Source organism: Cygnus olor, chromosome 8, assembly GCF_009769625.2.
Source record: "Cygnus olor isolate bCygOlo1 chromosome 8, bCygOlo1.pri.v2, whole genome shotgun sequence".
In the NCBI taxonomy this organism is placed as follows: domain Eukaryota; kingdom Metazoa; phylum Chordata; class Aves; order Anseriformes; family Anatidae; genus Cygnus; species Cygnus olor.
The window spans coordinates 10,553,648-10,566,111 of record NC_049176.1 but is presented as its reverse complement, the minus strand read 5'-3'; the positions used below and the strand labels follow the sequence as shown (position 1 = coordinate 10,566,111).

The 12,464-nt window shown below is 53.0% G+C and overlaps 1 long non-coding RNA gene across 1 annotated transcript in view; it reads left to right on the top strand.

Moving 5' to 3' along the window:
- LOC121073893 overlaps positions 1–12,230 on the top strand; it is a 75,280-nt gene extending 63,050 nt beyond the window's left edge. Inside the window, exon 9 of the long non-coding RNA XR_005821998.1 lies at positions 6,025–12,230. This is a non-coding gene — a long non-coding RNA (uncharacterized LOC121073893). The remainder of the gene's footprint in view (positions 1–6,024) is intronic.
- Positions 12,231–12,464: the final 234 nt, after the last annotated feature.

The following is a 12,464-nucleotide window of genomic DNA, read 5'->3' as shown; positions in this document are numbered from 1 at the left end:
TTGTGCGTGTAGCCAGCTGTAGGCCTGCTCTTCTGCAGCAGGGGTCCAGGGTTTGGTCCAGATGTGTCCTCCTCCTTCCCAAAGCCCATCGCTAGTTGTGTGTCAGGGTCTCGGTATATAAACCTGGAGGGTGAGTAGGGTGAGTGTCCAGCCCCAAACCTTACAAGTGATCTTCTCCTTTCCTAAGTCTGGGAATGTGAACCCATGGCTCTGCTGTGCTGCGGCCCCAGGAGCTGGTCACCGATTTGTTATTAATCCCAACCACACGTGCCTGAGATTATGAGGCTGCAGCTACATCCCTCAGTGCGTGTGAGGGGTGAGTCGTGCAGGGTGGAAGCACTGCCCAAAGACCTGTAAGCCTGACAGAGCCTTCCTCCGCTGCAAACAGCCTCCCGAGCCCTTGGCAGACCTGCCTCTTCCTGCAGATGCCCTCGGTTACTGACTGGGATGGTGCCCGCTGGCTTTTCTTCCCTCTGCCAAAGCCCACTGGCTACCAGGGCCCCCACTGGGGTCTGCTCAGATCTTCCCCTTCGAGATCTTCCCCTTCAGCTTCGTGAATCTGCTCCGTGGTGCATGATCCCAGCTTCGTGCCCGCATCCTGATCTGCCTGCAGGGAATCTGGGGAGAACAGGGGAGGAAAGGACGTAGCCAGGATGCTTTGACCCACTACGGTTGTGTGTGTATACATAAATATTTTGCTTTTAGGGCTTGATCAAATAGGAAGGATGTGCTGTTTGCTGTCGAGCTCCAGTTGTGAGCTTTGGCTGCTGGAACAATGCAGGGAATAGATTTGAGGCTGGTGTCCGTGTGGGAGGGGTGGGTGGCTGGGGATTTCAGCGTTTTCCTCCATGGAACGGGTCAGTGTTCCTGTCCCTCGAGTAGCGAATAATATAGTGGTTGGCTCTTCTTCGCCCAGCAGGGTTATTGTCATCCTTGCTAAAGTTTGACATTTTACACTTTAACTAAGCGCAGCCTTAGGCAAGAAGCTGCTAAGAGACAGATTTCCTTATTAAAAGAAGATGTCACCAAAAGAGCAAGTCAACAAATACGCCACTGCCCAGAAACAGCCAGGGGAGCAGGGGGAGGCGAGATGGGGACGTGGGGTGCCTTCGCCGCCGGGGTGTGCATGCAGCGCCCATGGCAGCGGGGCTTTGGGGAGCCATCCCTGCTGCTGGCTGCCAGCTGCGGGCTGTTTGGGTGTCTGTGCGGAGGATTTCTGCGTCTGAAAACATTTTCAAGGGTTTTTCCTCAATATTGCGATTGCAAAATGCTAGACACAGAGAGCTGCAGGCAACTGCTCTTTTTTTTCTTTTTTTTTTAATCGGAGCGTGCCTGGTGATGTGCCTTTTCCCTGTGCTGCTGACAATGGGTTTTTGCTCCCCTTTATGGAGTTTAAGTATAATACACTTAATGGCAGTTAGTGATGTCAGTGCTCTTTGGTATAGCAAATCTCTGGTGTGAGATAATCTTAGTTAATGATCAGCATAAAACAGATAGAGGTCAGTATTTTAGCGTGGCTATAAATCCCCCGTTTACCGCGATAGAGGTGGAAGGAGGCGATCCCATTAACCTTTCTGCTGTACTGATAGGGTGTGCGTCCCTCCATGGTCAGCTGGGGCAGAGGAGCATCCTTCGGCTCCCGGTCACCCCTGAGGCTCAGCTGGGGCTCCCTGGCTGCATCCTGCTGCTGCCAAACCCGGGCACCACGGGGAAGCCAAAGCCCCTGGGGCAGCTCCGAGCTGTGCACCAGATCACCAGTGGCTGGGTGGGTTTTGGGGAGGCAGCCCTGGGTCGCACCAGCTGGGAACGTGCTGCGATGGCGTGGATGCTCTGATCCTGTAGTGGAGAGAGAGGTGGCGTGGAAGGGGGAAAAATAAAGTCAGTGGAGCATTGTGGTTAAGAATCAAACAACATAAAAGTCAGGGAATAAAACATTTAAAGCTCCTACAGGAGTGTTAAATTGGTGAAGGCTGTACTTGGGTAGCACCAGCCCTGACTTTTCCCTTGAGGTGGTTTCGTGGTTCGGCGATGCCTTCGGCACAAAACTTGCCACAGGGCTGCCGGGCTCCGGTTGGTTTGGGATGTGAAGGATTTGGGCAGAATGGCTCAGCTGATGCTGAGGATGAGAAGGGGAAAATTGGGCAGCAATACAGAAAAGCTGCTGTCTTTTGGTGCAGAAATATCTGCAGTGTCTGAGCTGGATTTGACATTTCATAGAGGTCCTGGCCTCAGGGAAGGGCATTTTCCTGAAAACCCCTCAAGATTCGGTCTGAAAAGGCTCGCGTGTGCTGCGTTGGAAGCGTTTTGGAAGGTAGCACTGAAAGAAAAGCATCCTGGAGCAGCCTGTGTGCCTTCGACACGCCCAGCCTGTGGGGCTGAACGTAGGCACCCGGGGAGGTTCGGCGAGGCCTCTTGCCCCTGGGATGGTTTCTCAACCTCACTTTTTAGCAGAAATCAGCGGGGCAGTGGTACACGGTGCGTCTCCGGAGGGACTGCTCTGCTCTAGAAGAGCATCCGTGCTCCCAGGACCACCACAGGGTCAACGGGGAGGGTTTGGGGGAGCAACAGGTCCCCTGGAGCAGTGTCCTCTGGCAGAGCCTCCCTGCCTCCTCAGCCCTCCGTTCTCCTTCCAGCACCACTAACAGTGGGGATTTGTCTTGCAACACATCTCGGAGACCCGGGGCTTTGCTGCCATTCAGGCCACACCTCGTCCCCGATGTCCTTGATTAGTTGCCTCGGTTGTAGGGTCGCACTAATTCGATCAGCGTTAGAAATCAGTGCGGAGCCGGAACCTTTTTCCCTGTCTTTCAACTGAATGGATAGAGAGGGCAGGAATAAAGGCTCCCTCGGGTTCTGGTTCATATGTCACCATGAAGTGCACTAATGAATCACTGGTCCCAGAGCACATTTGTGGCTTGTTACTAGCAGATAATCCTGCGCTGTGACCCAATTGCTACTTGGCTGCCCAAGAGGAGATCTTCCTCCAAGGCCCTGAGGAGCAAAGACAGGCTGGGCTGGAAGTCGCCGTCAGCTCTGGAGCTGAAGTGATGCGTTCATTAGGGAGCTTTTTTCATGGCTAGCATTTGCTTTTTTTCCAACAGAGAAAGCTTGGAAAAACAGCCCCAAAAACTTGCTACCACGGTGCCCTGCTGCTGGAGGACAACCCCTCCAGCTTTGTTGGATGCCTCGTGCCTTCGATCCTGCAGGGAAAGGCTCTGCAGGGCGAGCAAGTCCTCCGGCCTCCGGAAGGCCACTTGTTGGGGACTCCTCTGCTAAACCCAGAGGAGATGAAGGTGTGCAACGCCAAGATTTGCTAGATGGTGGGATAAGTGAATATTTTCTTCTCTAAGAAGCGTCTTTATGAGCATTTTCTCTGCGCACAGCTGCTCGGTGAAGGGACTGTGCGGGTCAGGGAAGTCATCGGGAGTCAGCAAATACGAGCGCCCCTTATTTATTGGGAAGTTTATTTCCACATTAAATTTCCACTGACGAGGGTTTCATTAGGCCCACAAGGCTGGTATAACGGGGAGCTGGAGGAGTGCTTTCTGCAGCTCCAGAGCTAATTTCTTGCTCTGGTTTTTGGATTTCTTGTCGCTCGTGCGCTGGGGCTGCCGAGCGCACTGAGAGCAGCCTGTATTCAAGTCAGATTTTTTTTTATTTCCTGCATTTGAGCAGGCCAGAATTTATATTGCTCAGGTCTCCTTAAATTAGTCCGAGAGGATTTCATTTTACAGGCCTGCTTGACTGGGATCCTTTTGGCACGATGGTCTCAGCTTTGTATACAACTGAGATTCATATTTTATGTGTGTATAAAAATCCCAGCCATGAATCTAGCGGCTTAAAACTTCACCTTCATTCTTTACAGCTCAATTCAGAGCGCTCTGCATGCCTCCAGCCGCTGGGTCTTCCAGGCGGCTGAGCTGAGGAAGAGGGCAGGAAATGGGGGAGATGGATCTGGGGGACTCCCTGGCTCTCCTTGTCCCCAAAGAGTCCTTGAGAGAGCCCTGGAAGCCTTCAGTGGCAGCAGGTCTCCAGTTCATTACGATGCCTTCACCTGGGGGAAATCCTAATTCTGAATTGAGACCTGGGAAAGGTTCCTGGGATTTAGGGGTTCAGCAGCAAGCAAAGGCTTCGGGCAGCTGGGCTCCTGTGTCTCTGTCCCGGGTTACTGTGGACAAATCCATCTATGAGAGAGAAATGCAGGTTAAAATATTGGTGGGAAGTGTCTTCAGAGGGGGCTGCTGGGCCCAGCTGCGTGCTGCACAAGGCTTCACCTTCATCTGCATGTGGGACTGGTCCTCTGCTCACCTGCAGGAGGAGATCTGTGGGCTTTTACTTCTGTATGAGCACCCATCCCCTTCCAAAATACTGTGCCGCAGCGAGGTGTGAAAGAAATAAGCTTTGCCCTCTTAGGGAACTCATGAAGAACTTCTGGAGCTGCTCTTCTGCATTGATTGGTACTTGTAGCAAAGGGCTTTGACTGACCTGTTGATCGAAGGTGGGCGTAGGTGGTGCAGCAACGTGGATATCGGTCTGCAGGTGCCAAATTCAGGTCTGGGTCAGTTTGAACGACCTGGTTGGGAACAAAGAGGTTCTCTGCCATGGAGGGCTGGGAAGATGAAGGTGTAGAGGATGCGGATGCACTCCTGATTGCATGGATCCACGTGAAGGGTGTCTCCAGCTCCCCCCAGCGTGAGCACCGTGGTGGGGTCAGACCAGGCTGGCGGTCCACCTCTGGACGTAGGTGGCCAAATGGATGGGGAGCACCAGTGTGCCAGGTGTGGGAATGCCCATATTGCTTCTGCATGCAGACAAAGAATCCTGCAGGGTCTTGTGTGATAGTGATGCTCTGGGTCTGCCCCTGCATGGGATAATAGGGTGCTGTGGGAGTTCACTGCACAGCTCTTGCTGCTAGGACCAGCGGAGGTGTCCTCAGCAGTTGTTTTCCCAGAGGCTTTCTTCTTGGCTGAGACTTCCAGCAGGGTTCAGTGGAATAACATTTTGAAGAAGAAAGAATTTAAGAATATGGATGCACAAATGTTGGGTTTTACTCCAGGCTTCTTGGCAATACCTGCTCCACATTTGGTTGGCAAGCGTGCCCAGTGCAGCGCCGTCTTGCAGAGCTAGCGCAGCTTGGCTTGCTACGTGTGAATCCCCCCAGGCTCACGTCAGCCTCAGCAGATTCAACCTGGTCCTGAGAGAACCACAAAGGAAACTTGAAGGAGAGTTGAAAAGTGATGGGGAACAGGTCCCTGGCTTTGTACTGCTTGGCCATAGCAGGAGCATCGCTGCTGTGCGCTCTGCAGTGTGAATCTGAAGCACATCCAGCCCCGTGCGCTCCCTCCCCAGCCCATGTTTGGCTTTCCAGTGGTTGGGTTTTATCGAGCAGTTCTTTATTGGATTTATCATGCCAGTTGTTAAAGCTTCCAGCTGCTTAAATTTACTTTCTTGTTTTCTCATTTTCTCATCTGTCTTTTCTGTGTTCTTTACAACAAAATCCACACGGCCCTCTATATCATTAACTCCACGGGCGAGTTAATCAAATTTACTGTCAGGCACAGCTATAGCTGTTGGAATGTTTCTAATTTCTTTGGAGGGGGATATTGGGCTCATGAAGGATCAGTTGGTGCCTCCATTTCTGCTGGCTTCTCTGTAACTTGCCCTGCAGTTGCTGCAATTCCCCAGCGAGCTCAGGCGCTCCAGTTCCCACCAGCGTCTCATTCCTCCATGATGCTGGCTTGGTCTGAATCTTTGAGCTGAGAGCACTTCCGTGCTGCATGGTCCTCTCCTTGGGTTATCAGAGGGCTGCCCAAACTTATGCAGGGGCATTGGGATGTTTTGCCTTCTGCAGGACGTCCTTTGGGTGTAGAAAGAGGTTCTCAAGCCCTCGTGCCAGGCTGGTATTCTCCGTGCTCAGGTTGCATGGGGAGCATCGCTGAATAATCTCCACGGTGTCCTTGGGAAGAGGGCCACATCGCTGCCTTTGTGGATGCATGGCAATAAAGACGTTTATGGGCTCTCCAGCCGTGTTTATAGGTCACAGTGGGATCCGGAGGCGGAACGGAGACTTGAGAGTCACGGGCGCCCGGCTGCTGCCTGCCTGCTCGCTGTTTGCTGCCCTCAGCCTCCAAAGGCGCCTCCTGGAGCAAGGACTTTGCTCGTTGCATCTCTGTTGAGGTCGTGGGCTTGTCACACGTGAGGGCAGCCACCAGTGTGCCGTGGCCTCTAAGGAGAGCGTGGTTTGTCCATGGGGTGGCTGTAGCACCCCGGTATCACCAGGGGTCCGGGACCAAGCCCCAGGCAAGGTGCTGGGGTGGAGAGGGCTGCAGGGTGCCCTGGGGGTGGCATCTCTGTCCTGTGGGGGTTTTGGAGATGTGGCCTCGTGTGTGCAGGGGGTGGCCTGAGTGCCCTCTGGATCTGGGCACGGTGAGCGTGTGTGGAAACACCAACATGTGTGCGTGCACCAGGCGTGAGCCCCTGTGTATCGGCACGTCTCGTGCGCATGTACACGGCCGGGGTGCGAGGCTGTGCCTCCAAATAACCCTGCCTGTATGAGGGGTGGTGGGGAAGGGAGGAGCGGAGGAGGGCTGGGAGCAGGTGAAGGAACGGGAGGACAGAGGGAGGGGGAGCGAGGGAGGAAGGATGGGAGAGAAGTAAACAGGGCTGAAATTGCAGGTAAAAATAAAGCCGAAGAAGCCCAGGTGGAATTCATGCAAAGTCTCCTCATCAACACTGCGACTCCCTCCTGTCACGGGAACTGTCATCCGGGCTCGGCTCGTAATGAAAGGGAAAATATTTTATTCAGATTTATTAATTTGAAAATGAAGCCCGCCTGTCGAGAGGGGGACAGTTCTTCTCAATCTGTCATCGTTGAACCACACGCTCCTGACACCGGGATTCATTTGTCTTGTCGGCTCTGACAGTCGGATTCTCCCAGAGCTGTTCCTGGTGGATCGCCCTGGGATTTTAAACCGGATGAAACACATTCCGACAAGGAACAGCCTCTTTATTAATGCAAATTACACGAGGAGGCGAGAGCGCGAGGGAGGGGGAGAGGGAGGGAGGGTGACGCCAGCAGCCGCGCTGGTTCCTCTCCCCGTATCGCTCGTTTGTTATTTACATTTATACGCCTGTTTTCGGGTTTAATAAAAGGAGACCGGGCTTTTCGGTGACGTTTATGGATGGATGGTTTAAAAAAAAAAAAGGCACAATCACCACAAGTGTATGCAAAAATACATACCCATAAATATATATATATAGTATGTGAGCCAGCCCAGCTTGTGCTTGTGCGCAGGGAAAGGATGCTTGGCCCAAGACGAGGAGGTGCCTTCAGTGGCTGGTGCCGTCCCCCCGAGGTCCCCTTAGCTCGTCAGCATGGCATAAAACAAATGCCAGAGTCGGGAGTGTGGGGAGCCGGGATGTATGTGTCTAATGATGTCTCTGCAGTCTATAGGATGAATATTTAATAGCGCTTGTCAGCAAGATCTTATAGAGGGATTTCTTGCCTAAAATGCTCGTTAGCTCGTGTGATTTCCTCGGCGTTGGTGTTTATGGTGGCATCTGGCTGGTTTGTTGCCGTCCCCTGTGTTTGTCTCCCTAGGGTCCTTGTCCCCAGCCCCTAGGGCACGGACATCCCTGCCTTAGGGTCACCTTATGGGTCCTGCGGCACAGCGGGGGGCTCAGACCCTAGCCCCCAATTCCCACACCCTGCAAAACCTCTTCTGGAGAGACGTTCAGGCTTAGGTTGGAGGCTGCAAGTGATGGAGAATCTACCACGTCGTTAGGCAAATTGTTCTGCTGGTTAATTAGCTTTGCTGTTAATATGCTTGGAGCGATGAGAGCAGTAATTCACCTTAGGAAAAGGGATGTGCGGGGAGGGCTTGGAGAGGTGTGAAGGAACGGGATGGAAAGTCAGAGAAGGGACTCAGAACAGATATTTCTCTGTGAATCTGTGATTTGTGAGAGAAGGAGAAAAGAGGAGAACATTTGGGAAGGACCAATGTTATTTTTGAATTTGGGTTGAGTTTTTGCAAATACTATTTTTATGATGGAAAGCTAAAGGGTGGAAATGCCAAAATGTATTCTGGTGACATCTCCAAAACGTACCCTTCAACTTTTCATCCCCAAATGGCAATTTTTTACATTTAAAAGAAAAATCTGGATTGAATGGAGGGTTTGACCCAGATTTATCTTTCTCACCTGGAATAAAGAACCAGACCTGTGTGTAGTTTGCTCTGAAGGTGCGTGTGTCTCATCTTTGTTCCACCGAGACCCAGCATCAGACAGGTGGAGGAGACCAACCTGCCTGCTGGCCAGGCAAGGGGAGGAGACCTGCACCCACCTCGGGGTCTCCTGCTGGTTTTAAATGGGTGCTATCAGCTTCAACCTTCCCCAAAGGTTTTCTTAGAGCTGGATGGCTCTTTTCAGCTTGCCTGCCCCTTGCTTGGGGTCAGGCAGGTGCCCAGCTGAAGAGGAACCCGTAGCAAAGATGGCATTAGCTCTTCCAAGCTAATTTGCTCCTTTTCCAGATGGGCCCATACAGCCTATGAGAGCAGTCCTGGTGTTAACCCTCCATGTGTGGGTGGCTGTGCAAAGTGAGACCTTGCTATCATGGGGGCTCCTCGGGGCCGCCCCTTGGCCATGCTTGCCATGACCCCAAGGTCCAGAAACCACCAGGATGCGCTTGGCGAGGTGCCCCCAGGGCTGCTGGCTTGCAAGGCTGGAGAAAGTCACGGAGGGGCGGTGTTTCTGCCACCAGTAGAGGTGATGGGGACGTGGTCCTGAGCATGGGACCGATGGACAGTCCTGGGAGCACCTTGAGGAGCCACCTGGAGCCACCTCTGGACACTGATTTCAAGGAGCTTCCCACCTGGTCTGCGGGGACCGTCTGCAAAATCCCTTCTGTCCTTGAATTCCTATTTCCTTGCAGAGCCTGTGGCTAGGGCTCAGCCCTGGCGTAATAGGCATCTGCTTGCTGTAATCTCACTGCCCCTCCCCAAACCTACTTATAAAATAATGCACCTTGCGCCAATTTTATCTGTGACATTGCATTAAAAAAAAAAAATCCATTAAAAGAAATAAAAGCAGGTGCAGCTCGGTGCTGCAAACACTCCTTCACTCTCATTCTCTCCCCTTCGTTCCTGCTCTCCTTCACTCCCGGTGTTTGCTAGTTTGTATGATTAATTTTATCAATTTTCCTGACCTGCTTTGCCACTGAAATAAATATGACAGCTGCAGTGCTGCCTCAATTCGTTCTCTTGCCAAGTGAGCTGCTGAGATGTGTTTTCTTGTTGATCGCAGACTTTGGTAAATATCAAGTAAATAGACTGAAGAGGATTCATTTCAGCAGCTCGGATTGTCAGGACTTCAGCCCGAGAGCACATCCTTCAACGGGGAGACAAAGGGAGGAGGAAGGCTCCCGTCCCTCCCCAAAAAAGCAATCAGGAAATTCTCAGCGTGTCGGGCTGGTCCGTAATGAGCAGTGACAGCAGGCGGCTGGGTGGAGACCCCAAAAGTCATGGGGGGATGAAGCGAGCCCCGTGGAGCCGTGGTGTGCGTGGGTCAGGGTGGCAGCAGAGCTCGGGGTGCGGTGTGTTGACCTCCTGGTGCTAGACAGCCAGCCCCTAGGGACACCCCTGCGGCAGAGCTGCCTGCAAACCTCTTGCTAGGGAGCTGGTGCCCAAATGCCTGAATTTTCAGCTCTGTGTCTTGATGAAATTCAGCCGAGAGCGAGCTGAAGGCCTCCCACCCTGCACGGTGTCTCTCCAGGAGATGATCTGCTCCGGGGAGGCTGCTGGAGCACAGCTCTGGGAATTTAACGTGCTAGGAGGGAAATTCCTGTGTTAGCATCTCTCCCATCCAGCCTATTTGGGTCTTGGCTGCGGTGGCAGAGGTGAAAAGAGGAATGGGCTGAAATATCATTGCTCGGTGTTGGTCTTTTTGGCTTCTCTAACAGCAGCATCTCAGTGGTGGTTCTTGTCCAGGGTCCCCTGCTGGGTGCCTTTGGGCACCTCTCAGGCATGTTTGGGCATCCCCCTGCTTTCCCCAAAGGAGACAGGAGCTGGCATCCAGCAGCTGCACCTCCGTTACGCTGTGGCTGTGATTTTTTTGGGTAAGGGTCCCCTGGGAGTTTTGTGGTCTAATTGCTGATAAATATTTGCTGGTGCTCCTGCTCCCCCTAAGTGGCCAGCGGCAATTACCGGGTGCGCAGCCCCACGGCTGAGCCCTCCTCTCGCCGCAGATCGCAGCCGAGCTGTCTGTGCTCAGGCCTTCAGCTGGCACGTACAGGCAGGTGGAGAGAGGAAAAAATAGAAGCTTCCAGCCTCTGAAAGCAAGCGGAGGATTTGTAAACGTGACCCAGATAAACACGACGCGGGATGTCTTCCTTGAGTCAGCAGAGAGCCTAAAATAGTGCCTGGTGCGACCTCCTCCGTCCCGCTGCATCTGGAGTCTGAACATGCCACCCGCAGAGGTTGGGTGGCTGCTTGGTAGAGCTGCCCAGTGGATGGGAACAAGGCGACGTGGTATTTCCAACAAATGCTTGGTTCCTCGGTGTGCCTCGAGATGGTCAGCAGCCTGGCCGTGTTGACTGTTTTTCTATTTTTTTAACCGATGAAGCTCACCTTGGTCCAGCAAGGAGCGCACGCAGCAGCCGCCTGTCATCAATTCAGATACCTCCCTCCCCTCATTTCAAGGACTTGTGAGAGCAAGAGGCTTGTGGCTACGGAGATTTACACACCCTCGGCAAGGGTTAACCTCATCTCGCCGCCACTATTGTCTCAGGACAAGTTGTCAGTCTGTGAGAACGTGCCGTAATGGATTTGAAGTGGATTGCTCAGCCCACGGAGAGGGTGATGCTGTATTTATTGAATAGACATTAAAAAGAACATTTCTCAATTTCTCAGCACTGAACTCGAGGTCAATGGATCTTTTTGGCACTGACATGCTGAGTCAACTCCTAGCTTAAAGCTTTTAGAAGGACTGGGGTTAGATGAAAGGATTAGACGCCGTCTTTAACGTTTCCCTGGCAAAATTGTTGGCTCCTAAATCATTTATGTTGCTTTGCACTGCTTTGCTTGGCCTCTCCCTTGTTACCTTGGGGGAAGTTACCTTTTTTTTTTTTTTTTTGGATTAAAATGACACAAGTTGATTATTTCCATCGTGCTGCCCCAAGTTGAGGTGGGTCCAAAAGCGTGTTGGGCACCTAATGCCTCTGGAGCACCGAAAACCCCATGTCTTGGGGGATTTGGCCCTGCAGGGAAAGGTGGTGCCACGGCTCCCAGCAGATCCCGAGGGGTAGGAGGCTCGCTGCAGGCTGGCGAGCTCCTTGTGCTTTTTAATAATGACTGAGCCATTGATTACAGCAGCCCTGGTGGGGTTGTGGTCAGCCAGGAGCTGGTGTCCTGGGGAGCAGCGGCATGGATCCATCCCTGGCTATTGCTCAGGGCATCGTTGGGATTTGTGCCACCGCTCTGAATGGTGCTGGCCTCCTCGGTGTCACGCTCGTTGCCACCATTCCCTGCGGTTCCTGGCAATTTTGTTAAGGTACATTAGTGTCACGCTGAGAGCGGAGCTGTAGCATGCTGGACAAGGCTTGGATGAGCCTGAGGAAAGGCATTTTGGGGACCACGAGGAGTGGTGAGCGGTGAGAAAATGCTGCCGTGCTCACGCTGCACGTCCCTGGGGAACTGCAACATCTCTCCTCCCCGTCCTCAGCCCCTTCTCGCAGCCAGCACCTACCTGCAAAGGGCCCGCGGTGCCAGGGCTTCTGGTAGCGGTGCAACAAATAAAATGCAATCCGCCTGTATCATAAAGTCCAATAAAAATGAAACTGAACATCCACTTTGCAGACAGCAAGTACACTGTAAATTTATGAGATCATATCTCGTGGAGGACAGGGTAGTTAAGGGGGGAAGGAAGGGGCTGGCAAAAATGGGCGAGAGCGGCCGAGGGGTAGTAAATATGTTTTCAATAATGAAGAGGCCCGATTACCCTCTTTGCAATAAAAGCGTGCACGAGGCAGAGCTGCTGTAAAAATTACTCCTGAGCAGCCTGGCGTATTTGCACCTTGTCATCTTGTCAGCTCCATGCAAATTGGCAGGGTGGCCGAGGACCGGGTGACCGTCCTCCCTCCCGCAAGAGCCATCTCATTTCCAACCCCCGCCACCCCAGTCCCCTCCCACTCCACAAAACGCCCCGATTTTGCCCGTAACCGTGGCAACCAGCGAGGATGCAGGGATGGAGCTGAGGAAGGCCGGGGCGCCGCGTGCCCTGGGCTGGTCCCCAGCTGGGCGAGGGTGACGGAGAAGGATTTGGCCCCCGTGGGCTCCACGGTGCAAAGCTTTCTGCAAAAAGCCCTCGAGCGGTCAGGAGCCCCTGGCCAAAACCTCCTGCCCTGACCCCATCACGGGGTGGTGTTTCTTGTTTTTGGGGTGCCTGATGCATCCTCCTCGCTGAGTGTGCTC